Source organism: Cynocephalus volans, chromosome 3, assembly GCF_027409185.1.
Source record: "Cynocephalus volans isolate mCynVol1 chromosome 3, mCynVol1.pri, whole genome shotgun sequence".
Lineage (NCBI taxonomy): Eukaryota > Metazoa > Chordata > Mammalia > Dermoptera > Cynocephalidae > Cynocephalus > Cynocephalus volans.
In genome coordinates this window covers 12,539,914-12,562,691 of record NC_084462.1, presented here as the reverse complement: position 1 = coordinate 12,562,691, position 22,778 = coordinate 12,539,914, and the positions used below count along the sequence as shown (strand labels likewise).

The following is a 22,778-nucleotide window of genomic DNA, read 5'->3' as shown; positions in this document are numbered from 1 at the left end:
CTGTAAATTGAAGAAAGATGTGCCTGAAGGTTTTCCTAAGTGCACAGTAACCAACGGTCTCTCTCATGGAAGAATTCTCAGATGTAGAATAAGACTCTAGGTTGGGTCAATTTCTTTCTTTCTTTCTTTTTCTGTTTATGTTTAGGGGCTGCGTCAATTTCTAACATGATTCTTTAGATGACAAATAATGAATCTGCAACAGATTTTCTCACAGAGGCGGCACTTATGGAGTTTCTCTTCAGTATAAATGACCAGATGCTGAGTAAAATGTTTCCTCTGAACACAGATATTTTAGTGGTTACATTAAAAAAATCTTTCCCTATTAGGAATTATTGAATGTCAGCTGAAGTTGTAAAAGGACTTTCCACTGTTACACTGGTAGGATTTCTCTCCAGTATGAATCCGCTGGTGCCTCACGGGGTGTGAGCTGCAACTGAAGGCCTTCCCATATTCACTGCACTCATAGAGCTTCTCTCCAGTGTGGATGATGGCATGTTGAATGAGGTTTGCTCTTCAGCGAAAGGTTTTCCCACACTTGGTACATTCATAGGGCTTCTCTCCACCATGAATCTGCTTGTACCTTGTGAAGACTAACATGTGGGTGAGAGTCTTTCTACATTCACTGTACTCATAGGGTTTCTCTCCAGTATGGATGCTATAGTGAAGAATGAGGTCTTTCTGACTGGCTAAGGCTTTCTCACATTCTTTGAACTCAAAAGGTTTTTCTCCAGTATAGGCCCTTTTATGCAAGACAAAAGTGCAGTAGTGGGTGAAGGCCTTTCCACATTCACTGCACTCATAAGGCTTCTCCCCAGAGTAGATCTGCTGGTGCTGCTTGAGGTGTGACCTGCAGGTGAAGGCCCTTTCCACACTCCATGCAGTTATAGGACTTCTCTCCAGTGTGGATAATGTAGTGTTGAATGAGGTCTGCACATTCACAAAAAGTTTTCCCACATTCATTACACTCAAAGGGTTTTCTTCTGGTGTGGCTCCTATGATGCAAGACAAAATTGGAGCAGTAGGCGAAGGCCTTCCTACATTCACTGATAAGGCTTCTCCCCAGTGTGCATCTGCTGGTGCCATGTGAGGTGTGACTTGTGGCTGAAGGCCTTTCCACATTCCATGCACTCCCAAGGCTTCTCCCTGGTATGGATGATGTGGTGCTGAAGGAGGTGTGTGCTCTTGCTAAAGGTTTTCCCACACTCCATGCACTTGTAGGGCCTCACTTGAGTATGAATTTGCACATGTCACACGAGGCAATTTTTGTTAAACACTTTACCACATTCCCCACATTTATGGGAATTTTTCCCTTTATGAATCAAAGGATCTGTAACCGATCTGCCTTAGTCACAGTCATAGAGAGCGTATTCTGGAGGGACTTGCTCTTATACAATCCTTGAATACATCAGCTGGCTACAAACCATCATGTTCAGGACTCATTTTCCCACAGGGTTTCTCCGTCTGAGGGTCTATCCCTGGTCTCAAGTGGCTTTCCCCATTTCAGATGGCCCATCCTGATCCTTGGCTTACCCCATCTGGGAGTCCTTTGAGGCTTCCTGTGTCAGTCATTCCTGGAGTGAGACTTCCTCAGGCAAGGCCAAGTGAGAAGGTATAGGCTCTGTGGCCTTAAGTTCTGTGCTGTCACCTGAAAGGAATACAATACACAAAAAAGCTTATTAGTGATGGTGACATAGAAGAAATGAAATCACCACTTCAGCAAGAACAAGAAGATGAAAATAATTGTTCTGTGCCTGCTATGTTTGAAATCCCTGAAGTCCATGTTTGCAATTTCTTTTTTCTTTTTTTGGTTCTTGAACTCCTGAAACTTTTAAAGGGAAACCCAGAGGGAGAGGCTGGAGCAGGACAGGGAGTGTCTAGAGTAAAGACCCCTGCTCACAGTCAAGACTGGGGGTGGGTGGACAGAGTAATTATGACATGGTCTGTGTTGAGTTTGCTCAAAGCAAGAATATGTCAAAGTGCTACAAAGGCCAAGGAAGGGGCACCTGATGTAGCCTAAGGGAGATAGAGAAGGTTGGAGAGCTTCCCAGAACAGCTGCATCACGAGCTGAGTCCTAATGGAGAGGTAGAAGATGCAGTGCATGAGAGGATGGAGTTGGTGAAGATGAAGAGACAGGTGGGGCAGAGAGGAAGCAGATTCCCAAGATTCTGATTTGGGGGACAGTTGGCAATGGCCAGGGTCACTCCCAGAAGTGTCTGAGAAACAGATAGGTTGTAGTAGATTATGTCCCCCCAAAACTCCTTGAATTTTGATGCTTGAATTGTGTCCCCCCATGTTTTATGTATTAGAAACTTAGCCCCCACTGTGACTGTTAAGAGGGTGGGAAATCACATTATGGCAGTTGAAAGGTGGAGCCTTGAAGAGGTAATTGGTTTGTAGGATCATGCTGTAGTGAATGGATTAAAAATGGTGGTCAGGAGCTTGGTTCTGAGGGCTTTAAAAGAGGAGAGTCTGTCTTTCTGCTCTCTCTCTGCTCTCTCTGTTTCCAGCATCTTGCAATGTGAGACCCCTGGGTCACTTCACCACCACCAGATGGACTTTGGACTTCCCAGCCTCAGAAACTGAAAGCAACAAATTTCATTTTCTTTATAAATTGCACAGTTCCAAGTATTTTGTTATAAACAACACAAATGAACTAATACATAGATGCAAACACTCCAAACTGACCCATCTTGAAGGAAATATTTAAAAACTTTACTTACAGATAGTAAAGATCTACATGAACAAAGAAATTAATAATACAGAGTTATCAATTCTCTCCAAACTGATCTATCAATTAAATATAACCCTGAAGGGCCGGCCCGTGGCTCACTTGGGAGAGTGTGGTGCTGATAGCACCAAGGCCACAGGTTCGGATCCGTATATACGGATGGCCAGTTAGCTCACTTGGGAGAGTGTGGTGCTGACAACACTTTGTCAAGGGTTAAGATCCCCTTACCAGTCATCTTTAAAAAACAAACAAACAAACAAAACATTTACACAATCGTCAAATGTCATGTACTATTATAAACATCTCACAAAATAACTTTTATCACCTCAAAATGCAAAAGACAGCATCTCACAATGAAAGTGTGCCTTTTAAGAATGAATTGAGCCTTCTGAGGGACTCACTCCATGGTCCTATTATCCTTATTGCTGAGGACCGGGATACCCAGAGAAGTAAATGAGTGCAGCGTGAACAGAAAACCAATATAAATATGCAGAAAGAAGCAAAAAGGAATGTGTGGGCCTCAGAGAACAAGGATTGGGTGGTCACTTTCTTCCACAAAATAGCTGACACAGAAAAAGTCACTGTGAAAAGTCTGACACAAGCAAACTCAAAGAGAGAAGCCAGGACAGGAGACCCAGAACCCAGGGCACTCTCCTGCTTCCTCTCAGGTGCTATATCAGTCCCTCAAGAGGCCCTGCTGGAAATGCTACCTCTGGGTTCTGTAAAACACCCCATTTCCTTCTAACACATCCGTCTCCTTTGGCTGTGACCAAAGGCGAACTGTTTCTTGCCCAACTCTCTCTAATTGAGACACTTCCAGCAGGAAGAGGTAAATCCAGAAAATGACAGTAGTCAGGAACAGGGAGGGCAAACTGCCAAGGCCTTCTTGACCAGCTGGGCCTGGAGCCAGAAGGCAAAATGAAGGAGGCTTCAGGGTCCGCACATGGTGGGGAGAAGAGGCCTCACCCAGAGAGACCAGATGCCCACAGGTTTCCAGCATCACCTCCCAGTACAAAGTCCCCTGGGTCAGGTCCAGCTGCCCCCACTCGTCCTAGGTGAACATCACAGCCACATCCTCAAAGGTCACAGAGACCAAGAAAGTGAAACAGAAGCAATGGTGCTTACATTGGGCCCGTTGGATAGGATTAGAACTTGCCATTTGAACAATGCAAAAGAGCCCCATGGGCCAAATCACCAAGCAACTCTAGAGGACTGAGCTCTGTGCAGGGCTCAAGGCAGAGGAAGATGTTGCCTTGGACAGATTAAAACAGTGTAGAGGAGAGAAAAGCCTCCTTTTCAGGAAGCCACTGGATATTAAGACAAAATTAGGATGATAATGAGTGGACTGTGAAGTATACAGAGTAAGCGCTGTGGGATATCAGAGCATGGGAAAGAAACAACAAAAATAATATCAGTAAAAACAAAAAACAAAACAAAACAAAACAAACTGTAATACTAGTAAAAATAACAGCACAGCACCTGAGTCTCACTGGCCCTCACTGTGTGCCTGCCTCATGCTGAGGGGTTTCCATGCCATGGTAAAGTGACTAAAATTCCCCAGCTCTGGAGCCAGACTCATGAGATCTAAACTCAAACTCCTGAAATCACTACTTCCCTGTTGTGTGACCTTGGGGACCTCATTTCATTTCTCTGAGCCTCGATTTCCAGACCAATACAACAATATTCTCTATTTCACCAAGAACAGTCATAAGAATTAAAGAAAAATATGTTTGTAAAGGAAACACTGAATGACAGGCCACGGCACCTGAGGTCAACACCATCATCATCTTACACTCAGAGACCTGAGGTTCAGGAGCTCTACAGTTCACCCAAAGTCACATGTTTTATGGGCAGAGGAAGGATTTGAACTCAGGTCCCTCTGGTGTGAGGTCTAATCATGTAACTCTGACAGTGCTCCATTAGCAAAGTTAATCCACAGTGAATGAGGATAAGAAGCTTTTCAAATCCATATATCCTTTTCAGCCACCCTGAAAATATTTCCCTGGACATGGGATGAGAAGCAGAGTTGTCATCACCCATCTCAGAAAAAAGTCACCTGCGGTAGTGGCACCTGCCTGGGAAGTGGCAGGACCTGGACCAGCTCCCACTGCCTTCTGCACTCATTCTGGGCCTTGCAGATGCCCAGGGAGAATACACAGCGAGATATCATTTTGTTTTCCTACCTGAGATCTGCCAGCATATCAAGTGTATCAACTGCATCTGTATCCCTGAGGCCAGGATACTTCAGAAACAGAAAAAAGGAGTTACAGAGGACAACAGCAGGCTATGGCCATGAGAACACAGGCCCATGACTGGCCTTGTCTGCCCTGGCTTAGTAGGATGGAACACCCAGCAAAAGACCACAGAATCTCGCCTGAGGGCAGGAAAAGGGTGGGGAGGCGGGTGGGACACACAGGAAACCACCATGGAAACTACACAGGTCCTCAGCAGACTCCTTAAACAATCAATATACCATTTTTATATCCACACAGTTCCACTTGCCTACAATGACATGCTCCCACATGCCCAAGACTATTTGCTGGAAGGGGGTCTGCTCCCCTTGCAGAGTTTACTTTAGGTATCACCCCCAAGCCTCCCTACCCACTGTGCCTACAGAAGAGGGTAAAAACAGAGGCTGTAATGGTCACCACACTCGTGTTACTTTCTGATACTACAGAGCTGCAGTAATCTGGGGCAGTAACTGAACCTCTGTGAGACAAACTGCTCTTGTATAAAACTGATAACAGAACCTAAACCTAAGTAGTTTAGGATCAAATGAGGTGATACATAATGCCAGCCTATGAACCCACAGTAAGGACTCAGTGAAGATCGGCTATTATGGTTCTTCCGAAATTGTTTTCTCCTTGCTCCCACGATATCCTAGACAGTCAACCCAGATATATTTTTTAATATTTCCAGATTCTCTACACAAAAATGCCAGACTCCAGGTAGGAGTGGAAAAGGATAGTTTAGCCTGAACTGCTAGAATAGGCCTTTCCAAGTAGATGGCATCTGAGCAGAGACCAGGACAAGAGAGATAAGCCCTGCAAAGATATAGGGGCAGTGTCCCAGGCAAAGGGAAGTGCAGAGACAGAGACTGGGAGTTGGAAGAGAATTGGCATGGTCAGATTGGTGTGTGTGAAAAGCAATGAGCCAGGGAAAAACGGAAGGAGACAAGGTCAGAGGTGATGGGCCAGGGCAGATGGGATAGGGATTTGGCTGCCACAGCATGAGGCAGGATTTATAAGCGTGATCAGAGCCCTTAGAAGGAAGCATCACCATTCATCCTTCAACCACTGACTGAACGCCTGTCAGAGACCCGACACTGTTGTACCTCGGCCACTTCTCATAAACAGAAGAACACAACAACGAGAAATCCAGTGGGTTTCTTGGCTTCCAGCCTGCCCAGGTGGCGTCTCCGAACTCGCAGAGAAGCAACAAGGCCAAAAATCTCATCCACAGACCTGCGCCAACTCCCTCAACGCCGCCGCCATGCTGGGACCTTGTGGACAGAGCAGGGACCAGGGATCCCGCAGGCTCAGCTGACTCCTAGTCCTTCCCTATCCTGGGCAGGGTAACCTTGGCTGACTGAGGAAATGCGAGCTTCAGTTTCGCCCACGAAACATGTGCAACTAAAGCCCAGAGCGCCGAGTCTGGGCTGACGAAAGGGAGGGCAGATGCGGAGGCCGAGGCCCAGGTGGTCGCCCGGGAGACACCCCATTAGGAAGGGGTGTGTCAGGCTGCCACAAAAATGGAGATGGAGTCAGTTTCCGAGAAGATGCTCTTTATAAAAGAATTGTGGAGAAATGTGACTTAATTAGCATGCAAAGAACACTGTTATTCATCACTGGCCATAGTAATTTTCCCATATTGGAAGGGAGATGTAATTCTTTTTACCCATGGATGACTCTGAACATTAAATTAAATGATTTTGGGTTAGAACGTAGAACAGATATTAAAGTTAAGATCTGTATGTTCTGTGTCATGCAAGGCATGAATTTGCAGTGTCAATGAAGGTCAGCGATCCTATGTAGGTATTGTAGAAACTATGAAATCTCTACTGTAAAACATGTCACAAAAGTCTTTATTGTAAGTTGCTTAAACACCAAGGATTTTTGTTTTTTAAATTATCTCACAGAAATAGAAGTCCAGGATTTCCAGTATTTGTTCAATACTTTAAGATGTCATATAGGATTCTGGCTCTTTCTAATCTTCCCCTATGCTGTTTTCAGAGTACTGCCTTTCATTCTCTGGTCACAAGATGGTAGGAAAAACTCTAGACATCATATCTCTTCTCAATTATCTCTATAGATGAGAAGGAAGGCTAAAAAGGGGTTTCCAGTTGTGCAAGGGGACATTCTTATCTTTGAGGACAATTTTTCCAGAAGCTCCACAGCAGATGTTCTGTCTAGTCACATGGGACAAGACTGTAATGATGTCCCCACCAGGGTTTCTGACCTTTTTAGCCTCTATAAGGGGAAGGAGGCAGCTCTGCCAGGAACAAGGAAGGCAGAGAAAATGGCTCCGGGGTAGGTCATTAGCAGTTCAGGCCACAGACAGAATGAACGCTTCCCAGTTCCCCAGTCACCATTACTCTCCTTTCTCTTACACCCTCTAGACTTCACTGGTGCTCATTATCTCCCAGCCCCTGAAGGCTTTGACCCTCCCTCCCTGTCACAGACAATTGCTAAATACATGATACAGGGGCTCACCTCCCCTTCCTTATATGCCACCATGTGTAAAAAATGGGAATCATAAAACACACATAGTTCCTATAAGGAGCATTTGTTTTTATCTGATTTTTCAACAATTAAAACCAATAATTAATAGGACTCTCACATAAATAAATAAAGAGGAAACCAATCTTCCTATAGATAAATTGCGAACAGTACACAGAGATACCCACCCCACCCCCTCAAGTGGTAGAGCTTTATTCCCTTCCCCTTGAGTTGGCTGGACTTAGTTACTAAGCATGGAAAGAGAAAAACGGTAACTTGACAGCAGAGAAACCTGTTAAATCAGGACAACACCCTAAGCCAGTGATCAAGGTCAGCATCATTAGTGATAAGTCATGTTGACATAAAGTATCACCTAGTATGACACAGGAAGGACACTTTGCCACTGTAATGTTCTTCACCCAGATTCACAATTCCAGTCTAATTATGAAAAAATATCAGACAAATCCAAATTGAGGAACACTGCATGATGAGTACTCCAGAAAAGTCTGGACCATGAAAAGTAAGAAAAGAGAAGAGCAACTGCCACATATGGGAGAAGACTAAAGAGACAGGATAATTAGGGCCGGCCCGTGGCTCACTCGGGAGAGTGCGGTGCTGATAACACCAAGGCCACGGGTTCGGATCCCTATATAGGGATGGCAGGTTCACTCACTGGGTGAGTGTGGTGCTGACAACACCAAGTCAAGGGTTAAGATCCCCTTACCGATCATCTTTAAAAAAAAAAAGAGAGATAGGATAATTAAATGAAACGTTGTGTCCTGGATTGGATCCTGCAACAGAAGGACATTAGGGACATTTCAGAAAAAACTAGTGAAATCCAAATAGAGTCTGTAGTTAGTTAATTGTAAGGCACTAGGCAGGAAGGTGACGTGGTCCTCGCTGTCTTGGAATTGTGCCAGCAAAACCTGGCTGCCCATCTGCTTGTCTCCCCCTCCTCCCTCTTCTTGAGATCTGGACTTTGAATGAACCTGGGACCCTGAGAACTTCATAAAGGAGGAATTTATGCTTTTACTTTGTTGATAAGTAGTTAGTCCTGAACCTTCAAAGTGCCATGGCTACAGAAAGTGTTCCATAAACAGCTCTGTACTAGACATAACTGGCTTAATCAGTATAATATGTTATTTCTATTGACTTATAAAAAGAACCTGAAATAAACTAAGGGTCTTTTTCCTCAGGCCTGATCCCATAAGCATGTTTACTCATTAATTCTCTACCGTCTCCCTCGGGTACTGGTCTCCTACAAGTGGCGCCTGACCAGGGACCACAGTACAGAGAAACATCTTGGAAACAGATAAGAGACACTTCGTGTTTAGGGTGCACACCTATTCTGTTTAGGAATGAAGGCATATAGTTAATAGTCAGGAGTAAAACTAGTGGGACAATGTGGGAGCAAGGAGTGGGATCTCTATCTCCAAGTGATGAAATCTATGCTTAAAGCCCAGGGCTGTAAGGTCTCTACCGTTCAGTTAGAAAACTTTTCATGGCACATTCAAGAAGTCTGCCCCTAGTTTCCTGAAGTCAATATTGAAACTTGGGAACATGTTGGGAGACTGCTCCGAGACCATTATTGTGTTGTGGGTCCTTCTAAGGTCCCTGTTGATACTTTTTCTTTATGAAATTTAATCAGAGATTGTTTACATCCCAGCCATGTGGCTTCTAAAGGCCCTGTGGTCTCAACTGTCTCTAAACCCCGCTGATATTACTGAAAAACCTTTGATCAGGGAATGCACTGAAGAGATAGAGGATAACAAAAAAGATAATGAGGTGGAATCACTTCCTGCCGAGCCATTGCCTCCACCCCCACCTTTGGCCATTAAGTCCCCTGATTATTTGATTGGCTTTTGACAGGGTGATGAAGTCCTGCCATCAAAATCATAAACAGTCTTCCAAGGCATCCTCTCTGTCTTCCCATGACCCGGTGGCACCTCAGACATACCCTATCCTATGCCGTGCCCCTCAAATGTCTCCTTTACAGAAGGCTCTCCTAACAGCACAGGAGAGAGGGGAAGATGGCTTGCAGGATACAGATTTTATCCTGTTACGGAGTCTTTAAATGCTCAGAAACAGACAGTACGAGAGTATCACCTGCTCCTTTCTAAAATTCTGAAAGAGTTAAAAACTGCGGTGGCACAGTGTGGGGCCACGGCCCCCTTTACCCTAAGCTTACTTGAGACAATGGTGGTCGAAGCACTCCCCCCAGCGGATTGAAAAAATATAACAAGAGCCTGTCTTAGTGGAGGTAAATTCCTTTTGTAAAAATCAGTTTTAGAAATGTGCTCATGAACAAGCTGAGCACAACCACAAAAAAAGACTTAAAGTTACTTTTAATAAGTTAACAGGAAAAGGTGAATTTGCTATAGGTCGTGAGACACATAATAGTAGATAAAAAGGCTGAAATGTTACTAACTAAACAGCTGGCTTATAAAAATGTCAACACAACCCTTCAGACTGCTATCTGCCCTGTGCAGCCCACCCTGTACAGCCTGAAAGTTTTGTTTCTCTTTCTTTCACTTTTAAAACATGGGAACCCCCTTATCTGAAAAGAGAACTCAACTTGAATTACAGCTCCAATGTCTCCTTAAAGCTGCCAGCTGTGAAATAATTAAACAACAGCTTATAAAAGTGTTGATGGTTATTAAACAACGATACCTTTGGTATTCCAAAAAAGTCATAATATTGTGTATTGAAAACAAATTGGTCATTGTTTAAAAAAAAATACAACAGGTCCTATTAAAACTTATTTAAATAAGATTTAAACTTTGGTTTAAAACATGTCGTTTTGCTTTAAGATCTATTCAGGATCCTAACAAAAAATAAAAATGTGTCTATCATATCTTTCCTGTTGTAAAAACTGGGACTCAGTCCAGACATAAAAACCTCCCATTTCCCTTGTTTAAAAGATTTAAAGAGACATGTCTATATCACCAAATAAATAAATAAATAAAACCTAATCTTAACCAATGACTAAAAGAACTTTAAATTGGACAAATTAAAGTAAAAAAAGTTAATATTTTTTTTACGATGTTAGTTTTGTTTAAACATGTTTTCTTTTCTTAATTAGGTATGTTTCTCTTCTTCACCATGGATTCTGGGGCTTTATGAAAAATACAGCCCTGGCGCCAACTGGACCTCTTTTTGGATCCACTGTTTTTTCTCATGGAGCCCCAAGAGTCAATGGTTTCATCTTTGTTTACTTTTTCATTTGGCCTTAAGCTCAGTAACCCATTTAAAAACAAAAAACTAAACTAAAATCAACCTGTTTTGTTACCTTATTTTTTCTAAAAAACAAGGTGAGGCCTCACAGATAAATTTTGATGGTTTTTAATAATAAAAAAAAAATTTAAATCTGACTGTCTTCTTAAATTAGTGAGTTTTCTACTTTATCTGTCTGTATATATATATATATATGTGTGTGTATGTACATAAATGTATGTTATGTCTACATGTTTATATGTTCATGTCTATATGTATGTTTATATTGTCCATATGGTACCAAATTGGCTTATAATTAATGTGTGCTTATTAATAAATATATTTTTTAAGTTCATGTGACTTTAATTTTCTAAAGTTTTAATAAAATAAATATATTTTAAAATTTGATTTAAACCTTCTGCTTAAAATTTGCCTTTGGGTACAACAAATAAAAAAAATTTTTTTAATTATTCGGGAAGATCAACAACATTTTTACTTTCAACATTTGATTCCCTTTCCAAAGTATTAACTATTTATGGTTTAGATCTACCCCCCCCCCCAAAAAAATCAAATACGACACCCCTTTTCCTATCTGGGTCATATCATAGACAACAGGACCATCTGCCCACAAAAAATTCAAATCAGGTTTGATTCCTTAAAGACACTTAATGATTTTTAAAAATTACTAAAAGATATTAACTGGCTTTGCCCTTCCCTCCAACTTATAGCTGTGGATCTTCAGCCTTTATTTGATATTTTAAAGGGTGACTCATCACCTAATTCTCTCAAAAGTGTAACTCCTGCAACAATTCATGCCTTACAGAAAGTAAGCTAGCTAATTTACAAATCACAGGTTTTTCGTGTAGACCCATCTTCACCCATATTTCTTCTTATTTCCCACACCTGTTATTCCCACTGCATTAATTTGGCAAAAACACGGCCCATTGGAGTGGCTTTTTTTTTAACCATCTCATCAGATTTGTACTTTAACTCCTTATTATCTGTTTCTCACAGCTTTAATCATTAAAGGGCAGCATTGATTGCAACAGTTGTTTAAAATTAACCCTCGTTATATTGTTATTCCTTTCTCATTACAGCAGTTTCAATGGTTAATGAACTCTATTGCTGCTTGACAAAAAGCCTTTACAAAGTTCATTACCCTCAAAATAAACTGTTACAATTTTTTCAGCATACTTCCTTCATTCTTCTTTTTTTTTTTTTTTAAAGATGACCGGTAAGGGGATCTTAACCCTTGACTTGGTGTTGTCAGCACCACGCTCAGCCAGTGAGCTAACCGGCCATCCCTATATGGGATCCGAACCCGGGGCCTTGGTGTTATCAGCACCACACTCTGCCGAGTGAGCCACGGGCTGGCCCTTCCTTCATTCTTCTTAAAAATACTTCTTTGATTCCTTTATCTAATGCTTCTCTCATGTTTACTGATGGTTCCAGCACTGGATAACGGCAGTAATTATTGATGGCCAACCTTTTTGGAGATATGTTCGAGCTTTCTCTGCACAACATGTTAAACTTCATGCTGTTATTTATGCTTTTTCTTTATTACAAAACAGTTCTTTTAATTTATATGCAGACAGTCAATATTTGATTTTAATTTTACAAGATATTAAAACAGCTCGTATAAAATTCCACTTCTGACCCTAAATTACATTCCTTGTTTGTCTCCATACAAACTGTAATTCATAACCGTACCTGCCCCTTTTTTCGCTGCTCATATTCATGTGCATTCAGCTTTACCAGGTTCTCTTTCATCTGAAAAAGCCCTTACAGATTCAATTACACATAAGATTTATACTGCTTTCGATCTGCTCAACATTCACATGCTCTTCTCATCAAAATTCTCAAGCGCTACTTCGCCAATTTAACCTCACCAAAGAGACTGCTCACCAGATCGTCCGGTCTTGTAAATCCTGTTCTTTACATCACCCAGTTCCCCATTATGGAGTTAACCCTCATGGTTTATTTCCTGTGCAATATTGACAAATAGGTGTTATTCATATTTCTTCTTTTGGTTCTCTTTCCTTTGTTCATGTCACTATGGATACATTTTCTGGCTTTCTTGTGGCTTCAGGGAGAACTAAACAAGCTACTAAACACGTTATTGCTCACTGTTTATTTGCTTTCACTATTTTGGGAGTGCCTAAATACATCAAGACAAATAATGCTCCAGGTTACACTTCTAAAGCTTTTGTTACATTTTATTCTTCATTTAATATTGATCTACACACAGGTATTCCTTACAATCCACAAGGACAAGTTGTTGTTAAACATGCTCATAGCACGCTGAAAACTCAAATACTTAAAATACAGAAGGGGGAAAACATATCCCCAGTTACCACATACTATTTTATTTTATTTTTATTTTTATTTATTTATTTATTTTTTTTTTTTTAAAAGATGACCGGTAAGGGGATCTTAACCCTTGACTTGGTGTTGTGAGCACCACGCTCAGCCAGTGAGCGAACCGGCCATCCGTATATGGGATCCGAACCCGGGGCCTTGGTGTTCTCAGCACCGCACTCTCCCGAGTGAGCCACGGGCCGGCCCATACCACATACTATTTTAAACCATGCCTTGTTTGTTTTAAATTTTCTTAATGTAAGTGTAGATGGTCTGTCTGCTGCTGAACGTTTGCCTCCTCAAGAATAACAGCATGGCCTGAGGGTCTCTGGAGAGACCCTCAGACCAGTGACTGGCATGGGCCAGATCCGGCATTGACACGGGGTAGAGGACATGTGTGTGTTTTCCTAGAGATACAGGTGCCCTATACTGGATCCCGGAAAGGCTGGTCCGACATAGAGAAAACAAAACAAAACAAAACCAAAAAAGTGAAGGAGAGAATAAAGCGCCTAAGGCCAATTCCTCCTCCTCCGTGTAAAAAAGTACACGGCACTAGGAGAGCATCTCCACCCACCTGGGGACAAATCAAACTACTCACGTCAGATGCTTAAAAAGTGGTAAGGAGGGCAGGAGGACAATTGACTCTAGGGGTGCTATCTTTAGCTATGATGGCACTTCTATCTTGTCAGGTTAGTGTAGTAGGGGGAGAAACTTTTTGGGCATATTATCCTAATCCTCCTACGGTAAGGCCTAGGACTTGGGCCGACCCGAGTTTTCATGTTTTCATTAATGATACCTTATTGATGGCCGGGGAGGATGGATCTATAATTCCTGAAGTAAACAGGTCTGTTAATTACTCTGCTCACTCTTCTGCTTTACCTTTTTGTTTCACCACTAAGCCTAGCTTTGGTTGCTTTCATACCTGCATCATAGAAAAATTGGCACATGGAATAGAAGCGCCTTCAGAAGGACTTCAACCTCGTCCAGGAGTTAATATGCAAACTGTGATAATGTATGGATTGGATAAGATAAAAGATTTAAAAAAAAAACAGTGTTCCACAAGCACCCCCAGAGCTGTCTTCCTGTGTGAGTCAACATGGACAGTCTTTTGTCAAACACCCCCACTGGCTGGAATGTTATCCCACTCCCGTATTGCACCACCCTGCTGGATTTTCTTCAGATGATGAAAAGGCATTATGGGACTGGTCTTATCGTCACCTAGAATCCGGGTTGCCATCTGAATGGGTGGTACCGGGGGCTGGGGAAATAGTAAATGGTATACAACTCCAGGTATAACCCATCCAGATTTGTCGAGATTGCTTGCTTCATTGAGTGTTGTTACTGTAACTATTATAGACCCAGCTCAACACCTTATGGTTTCCTATGGTTTACACTCCTGTATAGCTCCTCCCAATGTGTTACTTGTGGGGAATTTTAAAATAATGCCCCATAGTAATGGTTATAGTATTTCTTATAACCAATGTATTTTAACATCCTGTATTTCTTCCAGTATTGGGAATGAACACACACAAGAAAGAGATTAATGGTTATAACACAACCCCCTTTTGTAGTCCTCCCTGTACATGTAAATGGCTCTTGGTATGAGGATACAGGTACTTAGGTCTTATCCCATGTTTCTGCACTGTTATCTCGAAAAAAGCACTTTTTAGGATTGCTTACTGTCAGAGTCCTTGCGCTTATTTCTGTTGTGGCTAGCGCAGTGACTTCTACACTTGCTCTGTTTCAAAGTATTCATACTGCCCATTATGTAAATCAGTTGGTTCCTAAGGAACTTGCAAAGACATTGTTCAATAAATTGTCTCATCTGAATCCTTTAAATATGGTATAACAAATGTTATACCTGCTAATAGCTTTTATAATTGTCTCTGTATTTGCCCTTTTGTGTTTTTCAGTCTGCCTTCACTGTAACATCCACCAATTGCGACAACTCCATACCATTACCCACCAATTTACAGCTTCAATTGGGACATCCCGGGGTCTTCATTGTCCAGAATTCAGAAGGGGGAGATGTAAAGCACTAGGCAGCAAGGTGACGTGGTCCTCGCTGTCTTGGAATTGTGCCAGCAAAACCTGGCTGCCCATCTGCCTGTCTCTTCCTCCCCCCTCTTCCTGAGATCTGGACTTTGAATGAACCTGGGATCCTGAGCACTTCGTAAAGGAGGAATTTATGCTTTTACTTTGCTGATAAGTAGTTAGTCCTGAACCTTCAAAGTGCCATGGCTACAGAAAGTGTTCCATAAACAGCTCTGTACTAGACATAACTGGCTTAATCAGTATGTTATTTCTATTGACTTATAAAAAGAACCTGAAATAAACTAAGGGTTTTTTCCTCAGGCCAGCAGCTTGGAAAAACCCTCCTGATCCCATAAGCATGTTAACTCATCAATTCTGTACTGTCTCCCCTCGGGTACTGGTCCTACAGTTAATAATATTATACCAGTGTTAATTTCTTAGCTTTGACAAATATGCTGTAGATCTTCAAGGTGTTAATTAACATGAGGTGCAGCTAGTTGAAAGTTATATGGGAACTGTCTATACTATCTTTTCCACTTTATAGTAAACTTAAAGTTGTTAGAAAGTGTAAACTAAAAGAGAGCAAGGAGAGACTTCTGGCGTGACAGCATGAGGAGCTCTGTGGATCCACTTGCCAGCAAAACTGGTGAGAACTATTAAAACAAAAGAACTAAAAAACAAAAACAAAACCATTTAATATCTCTGGAAATGGTCCTAAGGATAAGGATGTACATCAAATGAAGAAACATTTATTCAAGAAAATTTATAGTTCTGTAAGAACCATGAGAGTCTGGGGTATTTGAACTGAAACCACCTCTTTCTCTTAACCAATTCAGTGAGATGAAAACTACACTCCACAGTGGTGCAGACAACAACAGAGATCCATCATTCCCAGCTTTTAGTCAGAGGGCTATCTTCCCCGTGGGGCAGAACATCCACATTTCTTATCCTACTCCCAGATACTTGGTGCTGAGGCTAAATTCCTAGTGAGTGGGGCCCCAGAGGCAGTGGCTCCCTTCTCTTCTACCTCGTCACTGCTTATAAGATGAAGGCTCTTCCCTGGGCACCATGCTACTGAATACTGGAGTCTCATCATACCTGCCTCACTGAAAGGCAGGGGGTTTTATAACAGGAGAGGGCAGCTGAAAAGACTTGAGGCTACTGGCCACCCACCACCACTGAGCACTCAGCTCTCAAAGCAGGGATGTCAGAATGGACCATTGTCTTCAGTCCCAGCTCCAGAGCCCAGGCCCAGAGATATTGCTTGGGGAGATGAGCAGAGAACCTGCAAAGACACAGCTCAAGGTAGCCAACCTGGGCAGAACGAATGTCAAACACTTAACTTGGGATCTCAAGAAACACATTTTTTAAATTTTAGGCTGTATAGCAAGTTAAGCTCTTGGGCATTGTTGAAAGCAATGTGATTCCAAACTCTTTTCTGACCCCATCAGTGGATTCTGTAGGTAGAAGAGTTAACAACACCCAGACTCTCACCTCTCACTCTGCTCAGGAAGGTAATAACTGGGTTCTGACCCTGAAATTCATGATGCAATAATCAAACAAATATAAGTATTTATGAAAGCCTACCATATGTATTATGGTAGGCTTCCCTGAGGATGTTCTATTTGGGATGAGATGAAGAATAAGCATTCGCTACTGGGCAAAGTGTGTGGTGGAAAAGCCCTATGGCAGGTAGGAAAAAAAAAAGGTAATAGTAAGTAAAAAAAAGAACAGGCATAAGAGTTGCACAAGATTAAATAAAGTAAATAAGGCACATCTGAGACCACATAAGGCCCAATAGATTGGCCATGTTAAAGATTTGGGTTTTATCCCAACTTAAAAGAAGTCATAAAATATTTTAAGAAAAGATGGTGGGAACAGGACGGGCAGGGGAGCAGAGTACACAATAAAATCTGAGATGAATCTTTGGCTTCAGCATGAGAAGCAGATTGAAGAGAAAATGTGGATAAAAGAAGACTCAATAAGAAAAAGCAGAAGTTGAAGCGATAGACGATGATTGGATAGACTAGGGAGAAGGTGGTGGATTAGAGAAAAGTAGACAGACTTCAAAGACATTTAAGAGGTAAAATGGGGCTGGCCCACGGCTCACTTGGGGGAGTGTGGTGCTGATAAACACCAAGGCCACAGGTTCAGATCCCATATAGGGATGACCGGTTGGCTCACTTGGAGAGCATGGTGCTGACAACACCAAGTCAAGGGTTTAGATCCTCTTACCAGTCATCTTTTTATTTAAAAAAAAAAAAAAAAAAAAAGAGGTAAAATGGCAACTCTTTTTGATAGTACGTAGGGGATGAGAGTGAAGTAACCATGCAGCTAAGGATACCTGGCCTATGTAACTAAACAGTGCCATGTAGTAAAAAGAGAATATTAAAGTACATTAGAACTAGGGAGAAGCATTTTATAATTTTGTCAGGTGAAGATTGAGGTATCTTTGAAACATCCATGTGGGGATGGCAAGAAGACAACTGGTAATTCATGTCTAGAGTTCCAAGGAGATCTTAAGACAGGGGTATTACATTTCACTGTCTTCAAAGTGAGGAACATAACTATATTAGTCTGTTTTGTGTTGCTATAACAGGATACCTGAGACTGGGTAATTTATAAAGAACAGAGGTTTATTTGGCTTACAGTTTCTGAGGCCAAGAAGTCCAAAGTCCACCTGGTGGTGGCAACAGTGACCCAGGGGTCTCACACTGCAAGATGGTAGAAGCAGAGAGAGGAAGAGAGAGAGACTCGAACCATGCCCGACCACTTTTTTTTTTTTTTAAGATGACTGGTAAGGGGATCTTAACACTTGACTTGGTGTTGTCAGCACCACACTCTCCCGAGTGAGCCACTGGGCCGGCCTGCCTGACCACCATTTTTAATTCATTCATTACTGCATGGTCTTACAATCCAATCACCTCTTCAAGGTTCCACCTTCCATTTACCATAATAGGATTTCCCACCCTCTTAACAGTCACAGTGGGGGCCAAATTTCTAATACACAAAACCTGGGGGACACAATTCAAACTTCAGTGTTTTAGGGGGACTTAATTCAATCCACTACAATAACTGAAGTCAAGGGTGCAGATGAGGCCTGGAAGAGATCATAGAATGAAACAAAAGAGGCTGGGACAAAATAATGAGAAATTTCAATACTGAGTGGGTGGCTTGATGTCAGTAAGTCCATAAAGAAGGGGAAGAGGAAGAGAAAGAAAAAGGGTGGTGGAGGTGGAGAGAGAGAGAAGGAACAAGAATGATGTTACAGAACCAAGGAAAGAAGGCATTTCAAGAAACAGTACTCAACAGAACCGAATTCTGTTGATAGTGCAAGAAAGAACAGAACTTAATATTTATAAACATGGAGTCACTGCTGACCTTTGCCAGAGTGGCAAAGAGGGTGGCATTGTAGCAAGGAGGTTCACAATGAGAGTGGAGGTTTGGGGAGTAGAGAGAAATAAAGCAAGGATGAGCTAATGGAAATTAATTTTTAAATAATTATAAACATAAATTAATATTCATGCAAATATTGCACAAAGAGGAAGACAGCCCCAAGAGGCTCCTCAGTTAAAGAAAGAGAGACGATGACAAAGAATCAAAAATTGAAGAAGCTTGTGTTAGTCCATTTTTGTGTTGCTATAACAGAATACCTAAGACTGGGTAATTTATAAACAACAGAGGTTTATTTGGCTTAAGATTCTGGGACAGCTGCATCTGGTGCGGGCCTCAGGTGGAAAGCTGCAGGCAGCCAGTGAGTGCAAGCAGATCACATGGCAAGAGGAAGCAAGAGAGAGGGAGGGAGGTGTCAGGGTCTTTTAAACAACCAGCTCTCATGGGAACTAGTAGACCAAGATCTCACTCACTATCCTCACCCCCCAGGGAGAGCATTAATCCACTCATGAAGTCTGCCCCCATGACTCAAACAGCTCCCAACACTGCCACGTTGGGGATCAGATTTCCACATGAGTTTGCGGGGGACACCTCCAAACTCTATCAAAGCCCAGACATAGGAAAGATCATAGTAATGATGTCTGTAATTCAAGCCAAACTGCAAGGGCATCTCAGGAAAGGTGAGAGTGAGGAAAGAACATGCAGATGAAAAACAGGCCTGTAGGTGGCTGTGATGATATCTAAAGTAAAACTCAGAAGACTCTAAGATGGGGACAGGGGATGATCACTGCTTAAGGGTGATTCCAGGGATCACCCTTTTTACCCCAAAGTGGGGACATCGAATGGAACTAGAAAGAGCAGAGTAGCAAACAAAGATGTTGAAAGACCACAAAACTAAAAATGCCTTAAGGCATAGGAAAGATGAGCAACGAGGATGCTTGAGAAAAGGAAGATAACCAAGAAAACAAATGATACAGGCAGGGCTGGGAGACAGCATAAAGACATTTCTTCCTTCAAACCTCAAAATGTTGGAGAAATTACAGAATATCTGAAGCCTTGTTTGTGTATCTGAGGCCCCCATTTAATTGTGCTTGACCCTTTTCAAATGTGTTGGACAATGAGAAGGGCATCTGGAACTACCTTTCTAAAACCCCATCCACTCAAAGCACTGGGATCCTACTAACACAGGGATCCCTTGAATGCCTGGGTACTACTCACTCACCTGGACAGTCCCTCATTGGCATTGATCCCTCTTCCATCCATGGCTCTCCACCTTGTCTTGCTTGGTACACTGACATCCTATTCTCTGGAAATGACTGATTTGCTTTGCTAACCTCTTAAATTTTATCACCTTGTTAATGTTTGAGGTGGATTTTTTTGGGCGGGGGGCAGCTTGGCAGTATAGGATCTGAACCCTTGACCTTGGTGTTATAAAACTGTGCTCTAACCAACTGAGCTAATCAGCCAGCTCTGAGGTGGATTTCAGCCAGCTCTGAGGTGGATTTTTAAATGCCAACTGTTTTACTCAGGTACAGTGGGGCTAACAGATCCACAGACAACTCCCATGGAAGAGATACTCTGTTAATCACAGTTCCCCAAAGGGGCATACATCATGCTGTATAGGGCCACACAGGGAAGCAGCAGGACTGGTCAGACAGCAGGAGTGATGAGAAAGCACAGGCACGAGCCTTTACTGTGCTTCTGTAGGAATGGTCAAGGTAAGTTAAGCTAGGGTTCAGATTGGCTAATATGAACAATTTCAGTAGTTGCTTGTTATCCGGTCCTGAGGTGGTTACAGCAGCAAGAAAGTAACCCCATGTGTGAGACCTTGATATAGGAGGTAATTGAGGGTTATGGGATCTGGGTCAGTTGATGTGCACATGATTGGCATGTACCCAGGGTAGTCCTTTGCTACCACTTGGAATTAGCTAGTCCTGAGATGAACAGTGTCTCCAGGATCAGCAAGATACTTCTTATCAAAACATTCAGCACAAAAACACATGCTGCATACATGATCTCCAAATTAAAGGTAGGCAGAGTGAATATGAATTTCCTTAAATTCATCTAGTAGGTAAGAGCAAGGACAGGAAGTATAAACAGTCTGACTGCCAGGCCCACACTATTGACACTGCATCAAAGGAGGCAAAATAAACTGCTCATTTACAATTTAGCTGAGACCCTTCAATTGTGAGATGTGTCACAAACACATTTTTGCTTATGAGCAAAAATAATCTGTGAGCAAACATTAAAAAATTTTAATTCTCAAAACTGAAGCACCATATCATTGAGCACTGTAGAGACATCCCAGCTCCTCACAACAGAGAAAGGCCATCTGTGGGCCAGTCTGCATACAGAGGAGCTGCACATACGCCAGGAGACCAGATTCCCATAGGTCTCCAGCACCACATCTCTGTAGAGGGCCTTCTCAGCTGAAGCCAACTGCTCCCACTCCCTCCAAGTCTGTAACAACATGCTCTTTAATCTCAAGTTATTTGTATTTAATGATGCAGGAATCATTATGAACCTCACATTCTTTAATAATCTCTCTGTTGTAGCCAGAGGCTACAACTTTTGGTGTCAGACAGAGCAGGAAAGAAATTGCTGGCATATATGCTATGAAATACACAATTTACCTGGCCATTACATTTTTACAGAAAAAAAGACTAACAAAGAATATATCTGCAAGTCAAACTACTTGAAGCCCTATCTGTATATAGATATTAGATACCCTGTCTAGTTTATTGATTAGGAATTTCCCCTGTGACTTTGATCTTTTGGGTTACAATGGTTTACAGGTATATATAAGCCTTCACCTCAAGACTATGATTTATGTTGTAGAAAACTGTATTTGCTTAATGTTTGTTCCAGAAATCTGAACTTACTCAGCATGAGTCCCATTTAAGTCACTGTGAAAAAGAGACAACATAGCAGGCAGCTATGCCTTAAGCTTGCAAGCTTGACTTCACCCTTGGCTCAGGTTTGGGACACTGGATTTTTTGGAGGTTTCCCACTGTTCTCAGAAACTAGAGTGGCTTCACGTGCCTATATTGTTTGTGCAAACAATGTGGCTTACGCTGAACACCTGCTATCCTTCTGAAGGTCTAGAATGGTGGTATGTGCTAGAAAGCCTGCTCAATAAAAACTCTGGGCAGTGAGTATCCAATGAGATTCCCTAGTAGACATTGCACAGGTGTTGTCTTAAGTCCCAAAGGCAGCTTATATTAAGCACATCCGGTGTGACTTCATTGAGACAGGATTCTGACGATCTGATTTCCTCTGGACTTCAGCCTATGAGTCTTTTCACTTTATTGTTTGATTTTTAATCCTTTTGCTGTAATAAATCATAGCCATTGAATGATACAATGCTGAGTCCTGTGAGTCTTCTCAGCAAATCATCAAACCTAAAGGTGGTCTTGAGGACCTCAACACAGTCATTCATGATGACTTCTAAAATCTTGAATGTCTGTGAAAGCCTGTGTAGATCTCTTTGAAGTCAACATGTCACATATAGTGCTACCTATATGCACAGCTTTATGGTGAACTCTGTGAGAGAACCAAAAATTATAATAAAAATACCCCACTGTGTGTATACATTCACCAAAACAAACACATATTGAGGGTCTACTTAAAAAAAAAAAGTAGAATGAATAGAACAGGCATGTGGCTGGATGTGGGATGATGAAAGAAAAAGGAGAGACGGTTGCAATGTGACTGGTTTGGGCAACAAAGCAGAAGTTAGGGGGATTCATTTAAATACTCTTCAGGTATCTCAAATACCCCTAAAACCAAATGCATCTTACCCCTTTCTGTACTCCCCACCTCCCTTTACTCAAACCCAGACATTCTCTGCATTTTCTACAGTTACAACAGATTATGCAGCAATTAAATAGGTTTATCTCACGCACTTGAAGGGATGACCAAAATGTATTATCAAATGAGTAGGTTACAGATAAATGAACGTTTTTTGATCCATTTTAGTAAAAATGACTGGTGACCAGGAAAACAAAGACCCACCTTATGAGAGGCAATAAAGTGGTTAAGAGCATGAATTCTGGAGCCAGCCTACCTCGCCTCCAATCCCTAAACCCAAATTTGATAACTGCAATGCTGGGTGAATTCCTTAATCTTTCTGTACATCAGTTTTCTGATCTGTAAAATGGGGAAAATAACACTATGTACCATGTATGGCTGTTCTAAAGGTTAAAGTTAAGGTGGGTAAAACATTCAAAACGCTGTCTCATACATAGTAACACAGTATGTTTCCTTGCTGTTATGATTATTAAGGGTACATCCCCATGGCCAAGGCCATAGTCACATGATACATGCAGACAGC

General features: G+C 42.0%; 1 pseudogene; it reads right to left on the bottom strand.

The window, feature by feature from the left end:
• Nucleotides 1–339: 339 nt before the first annotated feature.
• On the bottom strand, nucleotides 340–20,917 carry LOC134372428 (zinc finger protein 460-like; annotated as a pseudogene).
• Between the last annotated feature and the right edge of the window lie 1,861 nt (nucleotides 20,918–22,778).